This window comes from Aegilops tauschii, chromosome 4 (assembly GCF_002575655.3).
Source record: "Aegilops tauschii subsp. strangulata cultivar AL8/78 chromosome 4, Aet v6.0, whole genome shotgun sequence".
Classification (NCBI taxonomy): Eukaryota; Viridiplantae; Streptophyta; class Magnoliopsida; order Poales; family Poaceae; genus Aegilops; species Aegilops tauschii.
In genome coordinates, this window is record NC_053038.3 from 169995889 (window position 1) to 170018468 (window position 22580).

Below are 22580 nucleotides of genomic sequence, written 5' to 3' on the forward strand. Positions count from 1 at the left end.
CCATTTATGATGGGACGCTTTTAACTTGGCAGAGTCATATTGGTTGCATCTTTCATGTGGTGTCTATCTTGCATTGCTTCTTATTTGTTGAAATGGCTTATGCTTAGTTTACATAAACAATTGTGAATATGCCACATCGTCTTGTTTTTCGTATATATTCCATCCTGGTATCATGTGTTTGCCTTACATCAAAGTAGTGATTGTCAGTATCATACACAAATGAGTTCTGAAGAGTGAATTTTACTGCTTTTTCTTGTCGGTTTTACTTGACAATTCAAAATCAATAAAGCGGAAGGAAATTAGCAAGGCAATGGATAAAGGTGCTCCTTCCAAACAGAGGGCCTCTACAGATTCTACTCCGCCACCCCCTAAGAAGATTTGCAAGACAACACATGCATAGACACTCAACGTAGCTGTGTTGATGATAAGCACGTCTCCCCTAGTGCACCATCATAGGTGCTCCCTCTAACTTGACACTATTATATGTGGTTGCATGTTATGTATGATGTCTAGCTTGTATTGCTTCAAATTTGCTTGAATTCCATATGCTTACTTTAAACGTTATACTTGTGAATAAGACACGTGTTCCTGTTTCTAGAACATACACTATCTGTCTATCACACCATGTTCTTACATCAAAGTACTACTGTTGTGTAACCTGCAATAATCACTTATCATAAAACACATTTGACTTGGGAGTGTGATATAGGTTACATCTCGCATTCTTTTCTAGCTTGTACTACTTCTAATTTGTTGAAATGGCACTAATGATGAGACAGTTTTAACTTGATAGAGTGATATTTGTTGCATCTTTCATATGGTGTCTAGCTTTCATTGCTTCGAATTTGTTGAAATGCCTTCTGCTTAGTTTACACATCATAGCTGTGAATATGCAATGCTATCCTTTTTTCTTAAACATTCAATCGTCCTATCATGCGGTCGCCTTACATTAAAGTAGTGCTCGTCAGCATCCTGCATCAATGTGTTCTGAAAAGCGAATTTTTATTCATTTTTCTTGTGGGTTTGACTTGACAAGGCAATACCATTAAGAAAGAGGAAGGCAAAAAATAAGGCAGGGACTAATGGCGGTCATCCGGAGAAACCGGCATACCGGTGCTTTCTCTAGCTTGGTAGTGTGACATTATCTTGTATGTTGCATACGATGTCTAGCTTGCATTGCTTCTTATTTGTTAAAATCGCTTCTGCTTAGTTTACACAAACAATTGTGAATATGCCCTGCCATCCTGTTTTTCGTACATATTCCATCCTGGTATCATGTGTTTGCCTTACATCTCGCATTCTTTTCTAGCTTGTACTACTTCTAATTTGTTGAAATGGCGCTTATGATGAGACAATTTTAACTTGGTAGACTGATATTTGTTGCATCTTTCATATGGTGTCTAGCTTTCATTGCTTCTAATTTGCTGAAATGCCTTCTGCTTACTTTACACATCATAAGCTGTGAATATGCAATGGCACTAATGACGAGAGACCTTTAACTTGGTAGTGTGATGTTATTTGAATCTTGCATATGATTTATTTATTGTACTGTTTCACATTTGTTTAAATGCCAGTTATGATGAGACATTGTTAACTTGGCAGAGCGATATTTGTAGCATCTTTCATATGTTGTCTACCTTTTATTACATTGCTTCTAATTTAGTGAAATGTCTTCTGCTTAGGTTACACATCATAGTTTTGATTATCTCATGTTGTCCTGTTTTTCATACATATTACATCCTCCTATCATGTGGTTGTCTAACATCAAAGTTCAGTTCGTCTGTATCACACATCAATTTGTTCTGAAGAACTAAATTGTTATTCTTTTTTCTTGTTGGCTTGACTTAACATGGCACAGAGAAAGAGGAAGGAACACAGAATGACAGGGGATGGTGTTAGTACTAAGGACACACGAAAAGGGAAGCAGAAGAATCCTGCAGATTATGCTGGTACTAATGGTGCAATAGAAGGTCAAAGTCCAGCGGAAAATTGTACAAACGGGGTATCCTGTGCTACACGAGCTGCAAAACAAGCCAAACAAAAACCAATAGCTGCCACCAAACAAGCAGAGACATGCCTAGTTGTTGCAACACGTTCCACAGTACCACCAGCTGCACGAGTTACTCGTTCGTCAACTCAGCTAGCAGCACGTTCCCAAGCTCCCACTACTAGGAAAATGCTTATACACAGTAGCATAGTAGTAGCGTTGGAAAATAGCAAACGCTGCTGCTATTTAGCAGTAGCGCTTTTCCTGGCAAGCGCTACTTGTAACTCTATAGTAGTAGCGCTGTGAAGCAGAAACGCACTACTACTATGTGGGACCAAACGAGGCCACCGACGGTCGCCGGAGTTGTAGCGGTGTACAGAAAAAAGCGCTACTACTAACAGTGTAGTAGCAGCGCTTGGTTTTAATGCTCTGCTACTGCTAGTGGGACCCACATAGTAGTAGCGCTTTTTCCTCGAGAGCGCTACTACTAAGTCCAATAGCAGCAGTGCTTTTTGCGAAGCAGCGCTACTGCTAGTTCCGGCTGGTGCCACCTTTTCCACCCCCTCCCCCTCCCCTCCCACACTTTGCCCTCTCTCCCCCTCCTTTCCCCTCTCCCCTCTCCACTCTCCACTCTCCACCATTGTTGCTCTTCTTATCCCTTCCTCCTACCTCTCTTCTCTCCTCATTAATGGCACCCTCCTCCATAAATGGCCTCTCTCTTTCTCCTAGACCTCTCTTCTCTCCCCCATTAATGCCCCCATCCACCGTAACCCCTCTCCATTAGTTAGCTAGCTAGATTCACATCTCCTCCCCAAAACCTAGATCTAGCTCTATATTTAGCCAACCACACGTGCTCTCTCGGTCGTTCTCTCTCATCATCTAATTAACCGCGTGCTCTTGGTCGCTCTCGGGAGATATATAGGTGAGTAAAAAGTTGTTCATTTCAAGAATGGGAACATGTGTCTGAATGAGAATATGTGTGTTTGGGATATATATATGGAGAGATTTGTGCTAGTGACATGCCCTCGAGTTGCTTATGTTTTTCTGAAATGTAGATTTATTTCCGTTTCGGTGAATTTCGAGCAAATTCAATATGTCCTATTTTTAGGCAAGGTCATGCCAAAATTTTATATATATGACTTTGAAACATGCATTATTTATACCATAACCCTTTTGCTTGTTATACCGTGAAGTCGGTCATGAAGGTGAGTGGACGGAAGGTGGAGCGATACATGCAGTCCGTGGTGATGGACATGTATGCAAATAATCGGACTAGGATTAGATGTATGTGTGCAAGATGCAAGGAAGGAGTCCTTTTGGACCCTTTTGATCGTGGCACTTTGAAGGTGCACCTGCTGATGAATGGTTTCATGGATGGCTATACTTAGTGGGTAAGTGAAGAAGATGATGATGATGAGGACGTCCACATGGCAGAGAATAACGACATGGGGCTAGACGAAGAGATGACCGATCGACAGGAAGACGATGGCGCCGGACATGTCAGCGGGGAAGAGTCTGGAAATGACGACGGCGGCGGAGAAGATCCTGTACACGGCGAAGAAGAGTCCGGACATGGCGGAGAAGAGGCGGCGATCACGCCACAGTCTTCGATGCTACTAAGTGCAGTCGTGCAGGACCCTCATGTTCAATACCTCCTTCGCAAGAGTACGACTGGCGAGAGAGCTGCTTCTAGAGAGGAGGCCAAGCTGGTGCAACTTGAAGTAGACTCGAGGACTCCATTATATGACGGTTGCGATCCCGAGGTGACCCGCTTCAGTTTCACGCTCGAACATCTAAAGACGAAGGCCAAAAACAAATGGACAGACAAAAGCCTCGATGAGCATTTGAAGTTTCTACATAATAAAGTTCTTCCCACGGGGAACCTGTGTCCTACTAGTGTCGAGGAGGCCAAGAAAATCGTTTGCCATTTTGATTTGCCGCACATTAGGTACCACGCATTCATCAACGATTGCATCATTTATCGAGGGGGAGCACGCGGAAAAAACCAGCTATCCAGTTTGCAATGCTTCTTGATACAAGAAGGTAGGAAAGAAAGCTCCTCAGAAAGTTGTATGGTACTTTCCGATCACTCCCTGTCTGTAGCGGTATTTTGTAGATCCTAAGGAAGCAAAGCTCATGCGCTGGCATGCAGAGAGGAAGAAGTCCGACGATGGAGATGATCCTAGGCTAAGACACCTCGTAGATGGTAGCCAGTGGAGAGCATTCAATGCCGTATATGGATTTGCTGCAGAAGATCCAAGGTACATCGTGCTTGGTGCGAGTACCGATGGCATGAATCCGTTTGGAAACCAGAACACCAACCACAGCACATGGCCCGTGTTTGTATGGATGTACAACCTCCCCCCATGGAAGTGCACGAAGACAAAGTACATACACATGAGCATCTTGATTCAAGGGCCGAAACAATCGGGAAATAGTATTAACCTGTATATGGGGCTTCTGCAAGAGGAGCTAGACACGTTATGGAAAACACCGACATGGACATGGGACGCCAGCAAAGGAGAATATTTCCATATGAGAGTCGCGCTAATGATGACGGTGCACGACTATCTCGGTTACGGGTACACCTCAGGCCAGGTGTGCCACGGATGCACGAGGTGCATGGATGATACAACGTCTCAGCAGCTTACGTCAACGAAAGATGGCAGGTCCGGGAAAATCATGTACATGGGGCATCGTAGATGGCTCGAGAAGTATGACCCGTGGAGAAAGCGTGGAGATCTATTCAATGGGTTGGCTGAGCTTCGAGGACCTCCACGTAAGAGGAGCGGTGCCAAAATCGACGAGCTGTTAAGAAACTAGGAACAATGCCCCGTGCCAGGAAAGATCAAAAAGACGACGGAGCCGCTGCTAAAGGTATGGAAAACGATGTCTGTTTTCTGGGACTTGGAGTACTGGCCCAATCATGACACGCCTCATTGCCTTGATCCAATGCATACCACGAAGAATGTCCTCGAGAGCTTGCTTGGCACACTGATGAGCATGCTGGAGAAGACCAAGGATGGGCCGAAGGCAAGGAAAGACTTGGAAGATTTGAAGATCAGGAAAGATCTCCACCGTAAAAAGTTGATGGAGGAGACGGAGGAGGGGGAAAGGGGCAGAAAAGTCAACAAGAAGGAGGAGAATTATTGCCCCCCTTCTTGCTTCACCTTAAGTGCGAAGGAGATCGATCAATTCAACAAGTGTCTTGTGGGAATCAAAGTCAGTTCCGGTTACTGTGGGAAGATATAAGTAGATTTCTAGACCCCAAGAAGAAAAGGTTCAGCGGGATGAAGTCTCATGACTGTCACATGATGATGACGCAGATACTCCCGGTTGCCATTAGAGGTATAATGGAGAAGCATGTCCGTGACACGCTTACTGGTCTCTACAACTTCTTCGACGTTATATCTCAAAAGTCCATAAGTGTGAAGCAGCTCTGAAGGCTACAGGAAGAGATCGTTGTCATACTATGTGAGGTTGAGATGTACTTCCCGCCCGCGTTCTTTGACATCATGGTGCATCTGTGTGTCCACATCATGGACGACATCATCGTCCTCGGGCCAACATTCCTTCACAGCATGATGCCATTCGAGAGGAAGAATGGGGTCATCAAAGGGTTCGTTCGTAACATGTCTTGTCCCGAAGGGAGCATCGTCCAGGGGTATCTGACGCATGAGTGCGTCTCCTTTTGCGAGAATTATATAAGCGCCGGAGACCCTGTTGTTGGTTTGCCCGTCAAGAAGCACGATGGGAAGCTCGAAGGAGATGGTCACAACAATGGCCGGAGGGAATTGCACGTGGACTACTCGGATCGACAGAACGACTTTGACAGGGCTAACTTAGTAGTGCTACAACACCTAGATGTGTTACATGATGATGTGGCACAACACAAAGAAACCATCGCAAAGAAGTACCGTGATAAGGGGATGCTCATGACGGACGACGAAGTTACTGTAGAGCAAAACACCACTTTCTTGCACTGGTTTAAACAGCAAGTTCTTGAAAATCCCCCGGAAGAGGGCAGTTCGGACAGATTGCTCATACACGCCTTAGCACATGGCCCCGCGCCCAAGCTCGTGACCTATCAGACCTACGATATCAATGGGTACAGTTCTACACGGAGGCCAAAGACATGGACAGTGATTACCAGAACTCCGGGGTGACAATTCAATGCGTGACCAACGCCAACGGCACAACTGAAAGATTCTATGGAAGGGTCAAAGAGATCTGGGAGCTTGATTATGCTAGAATGCATGATGCGACGATGTTCCGTGTCAGATGGGCCAAGGACGTCGTAAGAGAAAACAAGTATTTCACCACCATGTCTATACCTGAAGCGAAGAGCACTCCCGTGAACGTTAATGTCATCGCCGAAAATGAGCCATGGGTACACGCTAAGCACGTGACACAATGCTTCTTCATAACCCACCAGGTCAATCCAAGCCATCTAGTCATGAGGAGATCCAAAAGGAGCATCGTCGGAATGGATGGAGTCGCCAACGAGGAAGACTACGACCAATATGGCAACCCGATGAGGGAAGATGACGATGACGATGAAGCATACGTGAAAAGAAGAATCAATGCTACATTACCTAAGAAAGATCATACTCCATGGCTCCGTAAAAGTGACAAAGAGGGGCTCAATTACTCGGCAACGAACAAGAAAGGGAAGAAGCTCAATGTGAAACTTCATCGACGCAGCTGATCAGAAACCAACATTTACATATATATGTATCTATTTTGTGTACGCACTTAAGTAACCGTTATCGGTCAACTGATATGTTACCACCACCTGCATGGTTCCGGTGATATTCGCGTAGTGGGAAAAGAAAAAGAAAAGGAAAATAATAAAAGAAAAGAAAACTAAAAAGAAAAGGGAGAAAGCAGTACAAAAGAAAAAGAAAAGTAAACAAAAAAGAAAAGGAAAATAGTAGAAGAAAAGAAAACTAAAAACTAGAAAAGGTAAATAAAAAAATAATTGGAACAATTAGCAGTAGCGCTGGAACGTGAACCAGCGCTATAGCTAAGTTAGCTATAGCGCTGGATCCTGAACCAGCGCTACTACTATGTGCCATTAGCAGTAGCGCTGCTTTTCTACACAGCGCTATAGCTAAGTATTTTAGAATTAAAAAAATAGAAATTGGAACAGACAGCGGTAGCGCTGGTCTAGGACAAGCGCTATAGCTAAGTTAGCTATAGCGCTTGTCCTAAACCTGTGCTACCGCTATTTTGAGTTAACCCCCCCCCCCCCCCCCGCCGCGCAGGCTCAAAATTTCACCAAGTCTCATTTCCCCCCTCTCTCCCTCTCTCCGCCGTCGCCCCTGCCCGTCGTCGTCGCACCTTGGCCCCTGCCCGTCGTCGTCGCACCTCGGCCCCTGCCAGCTGTCGCCGCCCGTGCCCACCGTTGCGACCTCCTCCTCGTCCGTGCCGACACCGCTCCGGCCTCCTTGTCCGCGCTGCCGCCACTCCAGCCTCCTCGTCCGCGCCACCGCCGCTCCGGCCACCTCTCCCCCCGCTCTCTGCTCTCTGCCCTTCAGGTACCCCCCACCTTCCCCTCTCTCTGCTCTCTGCTCTCTCTATGTTTTGCCGGAATTAGAACCCTAGCTAGATGAAACCTAGGAGATGAACCCTAGTTAGTTTAGGGCAATAGCAAATTAGTTTAATTAGGGCAGTAGCAAATATGTTTAGGGCAGTAGCTAATTTAGGAAAATTAGCAAAAAAGCTATTAATAAAAAACAGTAGCATTATAGCTATAAATAAAAAATTAGCTATAAAAAACAGTTGCAAATTTTGTAGGTATATAAAATAGCTATAAATTAAAATTAGCTAGGCAATTTTTGTAGGTATATAAAATAGCTATAAATATAGAACAGTAGCAAAAAACAATAGCTCCCTTCCTATAAATAGAGAACAATAGCAAATGTTTAGTGAGATCATTTTGCAAAGGTTTTTGGTTTTTGAGAAGACCACTATTTTGCAATGGTTAGTGAGATCATTTCACTATGTGCTCCTGTGATGCTCATATGTCATTGATGTTATATGATATATGTCATTGATGTTATATGATTTTGCAATGTTGGTTGAATGTCAAGAATATCCGAGTGGCCTATGTTTTGCCGGAATGTTGATACATTTGTGTTCCGGCAAATTTCAAGCGCTCCATATGTGCACTTTTTAGCAAAGGTCATGCCAAAAATTTCCGTGATTTTCGGCATGACTTGTGCTAGGAACTAGGACATATGGAGTACTCGGGATTTGCCGGAAGGGGAATGAATCAACATTCCAACCAAATATAGGCACATTTTTTCTCTTCATCATATCTTTTATTTACAATTGTTGAATAGGAAACATGTCTACCGACGCTGAAGTCGCGGGTGGTTCTGCTCGCCTCGAAGACCCCATCGAGGCTGCAAATCACTGTTTTGATTACTTGGACGAACACCAGATGGGGTTGCATGGTGGCGGCAGTGGTACCAACCCCGACACCGGGACCAGCACCGGCACCAACAACACCCCCGAGACCGGCAACGATGTTGTCGTAGCCGGTAAAGCATCGAAGAAGAAGAGGACACGAAGATGAAACGAGCTTGGCATCGGACAAATTGTGGTCATGGAGATGCACCCCAAGAAGTTAGAGCCAACGGCACCGGAGGAAGCGCACAAGTGCTGGGGCAATCAACTTGGATGCATCCTCAAGGAAACCGCCAACATCAACGACGAGAGGTCGAGGCTCATAGCACATATGGAGAACATGCTCCTAAAGAAGTTGCACAATAGGTTCTTGTTCCCCGGCCGGAATGAAAAAGAATATAAAGATCTGTGGGAAGACATTGCCATGACAAAGATAAATGACAAGGCAATGGTGACGTTCACCAACGACTAGTCCGCCTAGAAAGTTTGGGTGAAAAAAGCGATTGCGAAGAATGAACCATGGTCCAAGATTCATGTTGATAATCCGTCAATAACGGAAGAGGACTTTGCAAAATTCAATGAGAATTGTGGGAAATAAAGTGCCAAGGCAAAGTCGGAGAAAATGAAGGCGCTCCAGGCCAGGAACACGCCTCCCCACTGCCTCGGAAGCCATGGTTACGAGGGGAAGAGGCACGTATGGGCCAAGGAGAACGCCGAACGTGAAATTCATGGAATCCCATGCCTCTTGGTGGAGTTCACCGACCCGCTGGAGCATGACTGGATCAGGGCCCGGTACAAGTGGGACATAGTCAAAAAGATCTTTTACACGGACCCGAACACGAGGGACTTCATGAGACTTCTGGTAATTGTTATATTACCACATTATCATATTAGCTTCCAATCAATTCGACTGCAAGTTTTGTCACATTAGTAAACCATCCATGTTCCTTTTGCAGAAAGAGTAGCACCAAAAGGCAGCCGAAAGCGACGAGTCGTCACAGTCGTCGGCGAGGCCCAAGTGGGACACCCCATTCAACCAGGCCATGAACATATTGAAAAAGGTCCCGGTGGACAAGTCACCATCCTATGGACGTCTGCACGACGTCGGAGATGGCGCCTTGTGGAAGATGTGCTACCACGAGGAGCCAGATGAAAGAAGGAAGAGACGCTCGGTCGTCACTCAGCAAAGCATCGATGGGAAGGTCGTGATTGCGGTCAATAAGACAAAAGCTAAGACCAAAGAAGAGTTGCTCGTGGCCGTCGGTGCAGCGGTCACTGACGCAGTGGTCATCTTGATTCGTCACTTTTAGATTTCGTGAAGAACAATCCAAATGCACGGCCGGAGGACTTTCCCATTCCCAGCTTTGTCGGGGGCAATTCGGCGAACACCACAGCACCAGCACCTGCTCAAGCAACCACAAAAGGTCCCGCTCCTGTTCATAGCAGCCCGACCTCCGTCTCTTGCATGCTCGGTGGGCCTTCATTGCTGGCTGAGCTCGAGGCCCTCACGGTATTTACGCGTCATACCCTTTTCACCAGCATGTCTATAGTCTTCCGTTTCAGTTGCCTTTCGGATGTTTGACGTCGCAGACATGTCTGCTTCGTAGGCCGACGACACCCCGTGCACCCTACTCTACGACATTAAGGGCCATAAGGTGACCGTGGGAAAAGCAACGATCGTGAAGCCGAAGGACCACTGTTCCACAACCGAGAGATGCCCGATGGCGTCTTCAAGGTTAACATGGCCAGTGTCTTAGCGGGCTTCGAGGATTTGCCTCCTTCGGTACCAGTCGATGACGATGAGACCCCTAAGATGATTGGCGCATGCAAGAGCTGGTTCTTGCCTTGGCCGAAGTCTCTTCTTCATCTCGAGGCACCCAGTATCATGCCAACGCCACCTTCCCAAGAAGGTATGAACACCACCCCACCTACCACATTACATGCATCTGTCGTGGTGAGTTATAGCGGACGACACGTGGGAGAGCCTCCATTAGTGCCAGATGATGTAGCCCCCGCTGTTAAAGAAGCAAATCTTGATGATGACATGGAGGATGATGATGATGACCCAGACAAGTATTTCAATACCGCCTATGATGATGGAGGATTGATGGCTCAGGACGACGAAGACTCAGGCTATGAGCGTGGAGATGATGACTTGATGCTACCTAATTTGCCGGAGCCGGAACATCCTAAGGCGGAATGCAAAAAGTCTCTCTTCAAGCGATCCTCGCAGAAGACGCCTCCAGATGCCGCCTGTACCCAGCAACCTCCCGAGGTCCGTCCACTGATTAGCCCGACGACACTTGGGGTGGTGGTTAGGGAAGGTATGGTGGCCTCACTACCGCCACCCACCAAGAAGCAAAGGAGGAGACCAGACAAGAAAAGCCCTAAAGGCGCCAGAGCTGCTTCAAGCAGTCGGCCACCTCTGAAGTCCCGGGTGGTAGACAGAACACATGTCCAAGGTGCGAAGCGCTTCCATGTCGTCGGCGAGCCGATCCTACCTGCCGAAGTGCTACAACACCTACTGAACAATGATCTAAGGAGACTGCGCGAAAATGTGCTGGCCAGAGAGAAAAGCCTTCTGGTTTCGGAAAAACCAGGATAATCGCTTTACGCGGCTCAGGTGTCGGGTGGGAAGTTGTACGTCGAGAGATGGCCCGCGAATAAGTTCATCCTGTGATTTGACTACATCTGCGACATGTTCCACATGACCAAGCTGGATTTCTAGTTCATCTGCATGTATGCGATGTATTTGAACTACTTCATTAGGGTCGAGAACATCAAATATATCTGCGTCGCGGACCCGTTCTATATGCACGAGAGCTTCTTGGTAGTTTGCAAAGAGCACCATGACTATGCGAGCAAGTACCTCGGTGAATTCATGATTGCTAATAAGGACAAGGAAGTGATTCTTTTGCCTTATCATCCCATGTAAGTCATCCGCACATATCCTTTCATAAGTGTTAATCATTCCTTTGTAAGCATGGAGGCTAATTTGAGGTGTACTTAATTTGCGCAGCGGTGGGGGGGCGCCGTCCTCATCGTTCTGTCCCCGGAATACTCCCATGCGATGTACTTGGACACATCGAAGAACCTCAGGAAAAAGGATTACAAGCACATAAAGAGAGTTCTCGATAGTGCCTTGTTAACCTTCAGCCTGTCTGGTGCATATATCAAGGTGAAAAAGTACAGGAATCGCGGGCTGGCTTTCGGTCATAAGGCCGACTTCTACTGCATCTAGCAACCGCACACCAGTATGGATGATGGATTCTACCTCATGCATCACCTGCTCGAGTACAGAAGGGATAATCAACGCCTTCGCATGTCACCTACTACCAACGTTGCCGACATTGTTAGCTGGGCCACAAGCATAGGAAGGACACCGGATCATCGAATCAGAGCTGAGTTTTATCACGTACAGTGTGAACTTGCCCAAGTGATCATGAAGCAAGTCCTCAAACCAATAGGGATGTTCTACCATGGGCCAATCACGCGGGAAGATGTCCGAGCACTGCTACTCGCTCAACGTCTGGACCTGAAGCCTTTCAAGAAGCTTAGGTGCTTCCTCCCTGACTATGAAGATTGGACCACTGACATGGAGGACTGATTGTTGATGACAATGTGTCACTATTGTCTTTCTATGGCAAAACTTTGAATTTATGCACGGCGAAACTATGTGATGTAACTAAACAGTGGTCCTACTAGCGTAGATCGCTCTAGTTAATTAGTTTGGGTATGAGGAACTTCGTCATTTATGTTTACTATTGGTTGCTTGTATTTTGCTAATTATGCCTCCTTGTTTTCCTAAGTACATTATGTTGCATATTATCGTTCAATTCATCAACTCATGATGCATGTACATAGATCAGAGATGGTGAAGGGCTACCACTCCATGTACGTTGGGAGGGTTCCAGGAGTCTACGACCACTAGCCAGCCGCCCAGGCCCAGGTGCACAGGTACCCGGGTGCTAGCCACAGAGGGTTCGACAGCAGAGCCGAAGCGGAAAGTAGTTACTTGAGGTGGACACTCCAGCATGAGCAGGGGCGGGACCGCCGGTACACTCTTGCTCATGTTGATTGCTCTTCTCTTCTACATCATGGTTTAGATAGAGATGATGAAACTTGTGTGTGCGCCATGACCAATGCAGTTGCACTTATTCGAGACATGACATGATCACACTTGTGTATCGCTATTTTCGAGATGTGATGATATTTGTGTTGAATGATGATGATGATGATGATGATGGTATGACGAGACTATTATATGTCTATGATATGATGAGAATAGTGTATGTCTAGTATGATCTGATGAAACTATTGTATAGAGCCTGTATAAATACATCACAAATACGTAGAGGGTGCAAATCTGTGAAAGCAAGAACATTAGCAGTAGCGCTGGCTTAGCAGCAGCGCTTCATGTGAACTAGCACTACAAAGAGTTATCAGTAGAGATGGTCCTGGAAGCGCTACTGCTAACAATACTTACCAGTAGCGCTGCCCATAAAAGCGCTACTGCTACAACTTAGCTGTAGCGTGCTAGCAGTAGCGCTGGACCCAGCGCTACTGCTATGCATATTTCAAGCGCTACTACTAGGGTTTTCCCTAGTAGTGTACCTTGCCACTTGACACTACTTCCGAAGCACTCTTGACACAAGACGAGTTGGCAAGATCCGATGAACTTTTTAAGCTTCAACAGCAAGAAGGTAGTTGTTGGAGTCAAGTTACATTTGCATGCTTCTTTGTATGTAGTCTCATAGTTTGATGTACACTAACACTTCCTATGTTCCTTATTGGACTAGCACCTAGGCTCAAGAGGAAACAAACATCAGGGATAATGCTCGATGGGTTAACTAAATCTAGAGGAGGAAGAATGGAGATCCATTTTGATGCAGGTTTAAAAAGGCCACGTGATGCTAAATAGTCAGCCAAGTTAGTATCAGAGGCAGCGGTTGCCGTTAGGTGTCATGCACGTATCCTCCCAACATGGATTCAGTACATGAATGACAAAGACGAAACCTAGTTCAACACCTTCCTCGACCATTTATCTGTAAGTATGGTTATGTATGGAAACTAGTAATATCGTCTTGCTCTGTCCCATACTTTCTAGGTTGATGATTGATACATCTCCAACGTATCTATAATTTTTGATTGTACCATGCTATTATATTATCTGTTTTGGATGTTTAATGGGCTTTAATATACCTTTTTACATTATTTTTGGGACTAACCTATTAACCGAAGGCCCAGTGCAATTTGTTTTTTTGCCTATTTCAGTGTTTCGCAGAAAAGGAATATCAAACGGAATCCAAACGGAATGAAACATTCGCGAGGATCTTTTTTGGAACAAACGCAATCCAGGAGACTTGGAGTGGACGTCAAGGAAGCAATGAGGCGGCCATGAGGCAGGAGGGCGTGCCCCCCACCCTCGTGGGCCCCTCGTGGCTCCACCGGCCTACTTCTTTCGCCTATATATACTCTCATACCCTGAAAACATCCAGGGGAGCCACAAAACCACATTTCCACCGTCGCAACCTTTTGTACCCGTGAGATCCCATCTTCGGGCATTTTCCGGCGATCTGCCAGAGGGGGATTCGATCACGGAGGGCTTCTACATCAACACCATGGCCTCTCCGATGATGTGTGAGTAGTTTACCACAGACCTTTGGGTCCATATTTATTAGCTAGATGGCTTCTTCTCTCTCTTTGTATCTCAATACAAAGTTGTCCTCGATCTTCTTGAAGATCTATTCGATGTAATACTCTTTTGCGGTGTGTTTGCCGAGATCCGATGAATTGTGTGTTTATGAAATTGATTATCTATGGATATTATTTGATTCTTCTCTGAATTCTTATATGCATGATTTGATATCTTTTCAAGTCTCTTCGAATTATTGGTTTAGTTTGGCCTACTAGATTGATCTTTCTTGCAATGAGAGAAGTGATTAGCTTTGGGTTCAATCTTGCGGTGTCCTTTCCCAGTGACAGCAGGGGCTGCAAGGCAAGTATTGTATTGTTGCCATCGAGGATAAAAAGATGGGGTTTATATCATATTGATTGAGTTTATCCCTCTACATCATGTCATATTGCCTAATGCGTTACTCCGTTCTTATGAACTTAATACTCTAGATGGATGTTGTATAGTGGTCGATGTGTGGAGTAATAGTAGTAGATGCAGAATCGTTTCGGTCTACTTGACACGGACGTGATGCCTATATTCATGGTCATTGCCTTAGATATCATCATAACTATGCGCTTTTCTATCAATTGCTCGGCAGTAATTTGTTCACCCACCATAATATATGCTATCTTGAGAGAAGCCACTAGTGAAACCTATGGCCCCGGGGTCTACTTTACATTATATAAGTTTACTATTTACTTTGCAATCTTTGTTTTCCAATCTATACAACAAAAATACCAGAAATATTTATCTTATTATCTTTATCAGATCTCACTTTTGCAAGTGGCCGTGAAGGGATTGACAACCCCTTTATCGCGTTGGTTGCAAGGTTCTTCATTGTTTGTGCCGGTACTAGGCGATTTGCGTGTAGTCTCCTACTGGATTGATACCTTGGTTCTCAAAAACTGAGAGAAATACTTACACTACTTTGCTGCATCACCCTTTCCTCTTCAAGGGAAAACAAACGCATGCTCAAGAGGTAGCAAGAAGGATTATTGGCGCCGTTGCCGGGGAGATATACGCACAAGTCAAGACATACCAAGTACCCATCACAAACTCTTATCCCTCGCATTACATTATTTTCCATTTGCCTCTCGTTTTCCTCTCCCCCACTTCACCTTTGTCGTTTTATTCGCCCTTTTTCATTCGCTTCCTTCCGCTTGCTTCTTGTTTGCTTGTGTGTTGCTTTGATTGTTTGTCATGATGGCTCAAGATAATACTAAATTGTGTGACTTTTCCAATACCAACAATAATGATTTTATTAGCACTCCGATTGCTCCTATTACCGATGCTGAATCTTGTGAAATTAATGCCGCTCTGTTGAATCTTGTCATGAAGGATCAATTTCCTGGCCTTCCTAGTGAAGATGCCGCTACCCATCTAAACAACTTCGTTGATTTGTGTGATATGCAAAAGAAGAAAGATGTGGATAATGATATTGTTAAATTGAAGCTATTTCCGTTTTCGCTTAGAGATCATGCTAAAACTTGGTTCTCTTCTTTGCCTAAAAATAGTATTCATTTGTGGAATAAGTGCAAAGATGCTTTTATCTCTAAGTACTTTCCTCCCGCTAAGATCATCTCTCTTAGAAATGATATTATGAATTTTAAGCAACTTGATCATGATCATGTTGCACTAGCTTGGGAGAGGATGAAATTAATGATACGTAATTGCCCTACACATGGTTTGAATTTATGGATGATCATACAAAATTTTTATGCTGGATTGAATTTTGCTTCTAGAAATCTTTTAGATTCAGCCGCGGGAGGCACTTGTATGTAAATCACTTTAGGAGAAGCTACTAAACTCCTAGATAATATTATGGTTAATTATTCTCAATGGCACACCGAAAGACCTACTAGTAAAAAGGTTCATGCGATAGAAGAGATTAATGTTTTGAGTGGAAAGATGGATGAACTTATGATTTTTTTTGCTAATAAGAGTGTTTCTTCTGATCCTAATGATATGCCTTTTTCCACTTTGATTTAGAATAATAATGAATCTATGGATGTAAATTTTGTTGGTAGGAACAATTTTGGTAACAACGCGTATAGAGGAAACTTTAATTCTAGGCCGTTCCCTGGTAATGCCTCCAATAATTATGGTAATTCCTACAACAATTCTTACGGAAATTTTAATAAGATGCCCTTTGATTTTGAGACTAGTTTTAAAGAATTTATGAATTCGCAAAAGAATTTCAATGCTTTGCATGAAGAAAAATTGCCTAAGATTGATGAGTTGACTAGGAACGTGGATAGAATTTCTCTTCATGTCGATTCTTTGAAACTTAGATCTATTCCACCTAATCATGATATCAATGAGTCTCTCAAAGCTATGATAATTTCCATTGATGAGTGCAAAGAAAGAACCGCTAGGATGCGTGCTAAAAAAGATTGCTTTGTGAAAGCATGTTCTTCTAGTTTTCATGACAATAATAATGAAGATCTAAAAGTAATTGATGTGTCTCCTATTAAATCTTTGTTTTCCAATATGAATCTTGATAAAGATGGGACTGGACATGAGTCAACTTTAGTTAAAAGGCGTCCCAATGATTCGAAGTTTTTAGATCTTGATGCAAAGATTGGTAAAAGTGGGATTGAAGAGGTCAAAACTTTACATAGCAATGAACCCACTATTTTGGATTTCAAGGAATTTAATTATGATAATTGTTCTTTAATAGATTGTGTTTCCTTGTTGCAATCCGTGTTAAATTCTCCTCATGCTTATAATCAAAATAAAGCTTTTACCAAACATATCATTGATGCTTTAATGCAATCCTATGAAGAAAAGCTTGACTTAGAAGTTTCTATCCCTAGAAAACTTTATGATGAGTGGGAACCTACTATTAAAATTAAGATTAAAAATCATGAATGTTATGCTTTATGTGATTTTGGTGCTAGTGTTTCCACGATTCCAAAAACTTTGTGTGATATGCTAGGTTTCCGTGAATTTGATGATTGTTCTTTAAATTTGCATCTTGCGGATTCCACCATTAAGAAACCAATGGGAAGGATTAATGATGTTCTTATTGTTGCAAATATGAATTATGTGCCTGTAGATTTCATTGTTCTTGGTATAGATTGCAATCCTACATGTCCTATTATTCTTGGTAGACCTTTCCTTATAACGATTGGTGCAATTATTGATATGAAAGAAGGAAATATTAGAATCCAATTCCCATTAAGGAAAGGCATGGAACACTTTCCTAGGAATAAAATTAAATTACCTTATGAATCTATTATGAGAGCCACTTATGGATTGCATACCAAACATGACAATACCTAGATCTATTCTTGTTTTTATGCCTAGCTAGGGGCGTTAAACGATAGCGCTTGTTGGGAGGCAACCCAATTTTATTTTTGTTCCTTGATTTTTGGTTCTGTTTAGTAATAAATAATTCATCTAGCCTCTGTTTAGATGAGGTTTTATGTTTTAATTAGTGTTTGTGCCAAGTAGAACCGATAGGATCTTCTTGGGTGATAGTTGTTTGATCTTGCTGAAAAAGACAGAAACTTTACACTCACAAAAAATAATTGTTAAAATTCGCCAGAACGTGATAAAATACCAATTCTTTTTGCAGTACATCATTATACAAATTATCCAGGTTTTCCTAGTTTTTCAGAATTTTTGGAGTTCCTTAAGTATTCGAACAAATCAGATTGCTACAAACTGTTCTGTTTTTGACAGATTCTGTTTTTCGTGTGTTGTTTGCTTATTTTGATGAATCTATGGCTAGTATCGGGGGGATGAACCATAGAGAAGTTGGAATACAGTAGGTTTATCACCAATAAAATAAAGAATGAGTTCATTACAGTACCTTAAGGTGGTGGTTTATTTTCTTATACTAACAGAGCGCATGAGATTTTCTGTTGAGTTTTGTGTTGGGAAGTTTTCTAGTTTTTGGGTAAAGATTGTATGGATTATGGAATAAGGAGTGGTAAGAGCCTAAGATTGGGGATGCCCAAGGCATCCCAAGGTAAAATTCAAGGACAACCTAAAGCCTAAGCTTGGGGATGCCCCGGAAGGCATCCCCTCTTTCGTCTTCGTCTATCGGTAACTTTACTTCAGGCTATATTTTTATTCACCACATGATATGTGTTTTGCTTGGAGCGTCTTGTATGATTTGAGTCTTTGCTTCATAGTTTAGCACAATCATCCTTTCTGTACACACCTTTTGGGAGAGACACACATGAATCGGAATTTATTAGAATACTCTATGTGCTTCACTTACATCTTTTGAGCTAGATAGTTTTGCTCTAGTGCTTCACTTATATCTTTTAGAGCACGGTGGTGGTTTTATTTTATAGAAATTATTGATCTCTCATGCTTCACTTATATTATTTTGAGAGTCTTTTAGAACAGCATGGTAATTTGCTTTGGCTATAAAATTAGTCCTAATATGATAGGCATCCAAGATGGTATAATAAAAAACTTTCATATAGATTGCATAGAATACTATGATACTTGATAGTTGTTTTGAGATATAAAGGTGGTAATGTTAGAGTCATGCTGGTTGGGTAATTGTGCAATTGAGAAATACTTGTGTTGATGATTGCAAGTCCCGTAGCATGCACGTATGGTAAACGTTGTGTGACAAATTTGAAGCATGGGGTGTTCTTTGATTGCTTTCCTTATGAGTGGCGGTCGGGGACGAGCGATGGTCTTTTCCTACCAATCTATCCCTCTAGGGCATGCGTAGTAGTACTTTGCTTTGAGGGCTAATAAACTATTGCAATAAGTATATGAGTTCTTTATGACTAATGTGAGTCCATGGATTATACGCACTCTTACCTTTCCGCAATTTGCTAGCCTCTACGGTACCGTGCATTGCCCTTTCTCACCTCGAGAGTTAGTGCAAACTTCGCCGGTGCATTCAAACCCCGTGATAGGATACGCTCTACCACACATAAGCCTCCTTATATCTTCCTCAAAACAGCCATCATGCCTACCTATTATGGCATTTCCATAGCCATTTCGAGATATATTGCCATGCAACTTTCCACCGTTCCGTTTATTATCACACGCTCCATCATTGTCATATTGCTTTGCATGATCATGTAGTTGACATCGTATATGTGGCAAAGCCACCCTCATAATTCTTTCATACATGTCGCTCTTGATTCATTGCATATCCCGGTACACCGCCGGAGGCATTCACATAGAGTCATATTTTTGTTCTAGTATCGAGTTGTAATATTGAGTTTTGAGTAAACAAAAGTTTGATGATCATCATTATTAGAGCATTGTCCCATGTGAGGAAAGGATGATGGAGACTATGATTCCCCCACAAGTCGGGATGAGACTCCGGATGAAAATAAAATAAAATAAAATAAAGAGGCCAAAGAAGCCAAAGAAGCCCAAAAAGGGAGGCCAAAGAAGCCAAACAAAAAATGAGAGAAAAAGAGAGAAGGGACAATGTGACTGTCCTTTTTCCACACTTGTGCTTCAAAATAGCACCATGATCTTCATGATAGAGAGTTTCTTATTTTGTCACTTTCATATACTAGTGGGAATTTTTCATTATAGAACTTGGCTTGTATATTCCAATGATGGGCTTCCTCAAAATGCCTTAGGTCTTCGTGAGCAAGCAAGTTGGATGCACACCCACTTAGTTTCTTTCGATGAGCTTTCATATATTTATAGCTCTAGTGCATCCGTTGCATGGCAATCCCTACTCCTCGCATTGACATCAATTGATGGGCATCTCCATAGCCCGTTGATTAGCCGCGTCAATGTGAGACTTTCTCCTTTTTTGTATTCTCAAATAACCCCCATCATCATATGTTATTCCACCCATAGTGCTATGTCCATGTCTTGCGCTCATGTATTGTGTGAGGGTTGAAAAGGCTGAAGTGCGTTAAAAAGTATGAACCAATTACTCGGCTTGTCATCGGGGTTGTGCATGATGGGAGCATTTTGTGTGACAAAAGTGAAGCATGGCCAAACTATATGATTTTGTAGGGATAAGCTTTCTTTGGCTATGTTATTTTGATAAGACATAATTCCTAGGTTAGCATGCTTGAAGTATTACTATTTTTATGTCAATATTAAAACTTTGTCTAGAATCTTTTCGATCTAAACATTCATGCCAAAATAAACAGAATTACATTGAAAAATTTATGTTAGGTAGCATTCCACATCAAAAATTCCGTTTTATCATTACCTACTCGAGGACGAGCAGGAATTAAGCTTGGGGGTGCTTGATACGTCTTCAACGTATCTATAATTTTCGGTTGTTCCATGCTATTATATTATCTGGTTTGGATGTTTAATGGGCTTTAATATACCTTTTCATATTATTTTTGGGACTAACCTATTAACCGAAGGCCCAGTGCAATTTGTTGTTTTTTTGCCTATTTCAGTGTTTCGCAGAAAAGGAATATCAAACGGAATCCAAACCGAATGAAACCTTCGTGAGGATCTTTTTTGGAACAAACACAATCCAGGAGACTTGGAGTGGACGTCAAGGAAGCAACGAGGCGGCCACGAGGCAGGAGGGTGTGCTCCCGGGGGGTGGGCGCGCCCCCGACCATCGTGGGCCCCTCGTGGCTCCACCGACCTACTTCTTTCGCCTATATAAACTCTCATACACTGAAAACATCCAGGGGAGCAACGAAACCACTTTTCCACCGCCGCAACCTTCTGTACCCATGAGATCCCATCTTGGGGCCTTTTTCGGCGATCTTCCAGAGGGGGATTCGGTCACGGAGGGCTTCTACATCAACACCATAGCCTCTCCGATGATGTGTGAGTAGTTTACCACAGACCTTCGGGTCCATAGTTATTAGCTAGATGGCTTTTTCTCTCTCTTTGGATCTCAATACAAAGTTCTCCTCGATCTTCTTGGAGATCTATTCGATGTAATACTCTTTTGCGGTGTGTTTGCCGAGATTCAATGAATTGTGTGTTTATGAACTTGATTATCTATGAATATTATTTGATTCTTCTCTGAATTCTTATATGCATGATTTGATATCTTTCCAAGTCACTTCGAATTATCAGTTTAGTTTGGCCTACTAGATTGATCTTTCTTGCAATGGGAGAAGTGCTTAGCTTTGGATTCAATCTTGCGGTGTCCTTTCCCAGTGACAGCAGGGGCAGCAAGGCACGTATTGTATTGTTGCCATCGAGGATAAAAAGATGGGGTTTATATCATATTGCTTGAGTTTATCCCTCTACATCATGTCATCTTGCCTAATGTGTTACTCCGTTCTTATGAACTTAATACTCTAGATGCTTGCTGGATAGCGGTCGATGTGTCGAGTAATAGTAGTAGATGCAGAATCGTTTCAGTCGACTTGACACGGATGTGATGCCTATATTCATGATCATTGTCTTAGATATCATCATAACTATGCGCTTTTCTATCAATTGCTCGGCAGTAATTTGTTCACCCACCGTAATATATCCTATCTTGAGAGAAGCCACTAGTGAAACCTATGGCCCACGGGTCTACTTTACATTATATGAGTTTCCAATCTACAATTCTAGTTTACTATTTACTTTGCAATCTTTATTTTCCAATCTATACAACAAAAATACCAAAAATATTTATCTTATTATCTTTATCAGATCTCACTTTTGCAAGTGGCCATGAAGGGATTGACAACCCCTTTATCGCGTTGGTTGCAAGGTTCTTCATTGTTTGTGTAGGTACTAGGCGATTTGCATGTAGTCTCCTACTGGATTGATACCTTGGTTCTCAAAAACTGAGGGAAATACTTACGCTACTTTGCTACATCACCCTTTCCTCTTCAAGGGAAAACCAACGCATGCTCAAGAGGTAGCACTGATAATGAGACTCCCATAATTTTCAACAGATGAGGGTCAAGTTGGATAGCCAAGATGATGCAACCAGACAAGCTTGCACCCATGTTTTCAAGTCTACTCTATGACAGTATTGGTATAACTTGAGGAAAACTCACTTTGAAGGCAAGGCTAACAGTGAACTTGCCCAAACATCTCTAGTGGAAAATATATCGGATGAAGATTGGAGAGGACTCGATAAACACTAGTCTGATCCAAAGTATCAGGTACGTTTTATGTATGTGATCAGATCACATGTTGAACTCCTATTTACGCATGTGCCTCACAAATCTATCATCTTGTAGGTGAACTATACAAAGAACAAGGCCAACCGTACGAAGTGAAATTCCAACAGATGACAGGATCTCGTAGCTATATCACACACTGCGAGGCTCTTGTAATTAGCTGTTGTTTCACTCTTTTCGCTGTTCCATATTATCAGATCTATATTGACTTGTTCCAAATGCAGAGGAAAGCCCGCAAGGACCAAAAAGTACCTGAACCAAATGTTGTGGAAATCTTCAAGGACTATCACACCAGCAAGACGAAGGGCATGACTACACTAGTCAAAGCCGCAGTTGTAAGTCCTTAACCCTCATGCCTTTTAACTACTACTTACTCTGACTTGTGCATTGAACTACATGGATTGCAGCCAATGTCTATTACTCTTTTCAATTTCATACACTTTCGTGGGAA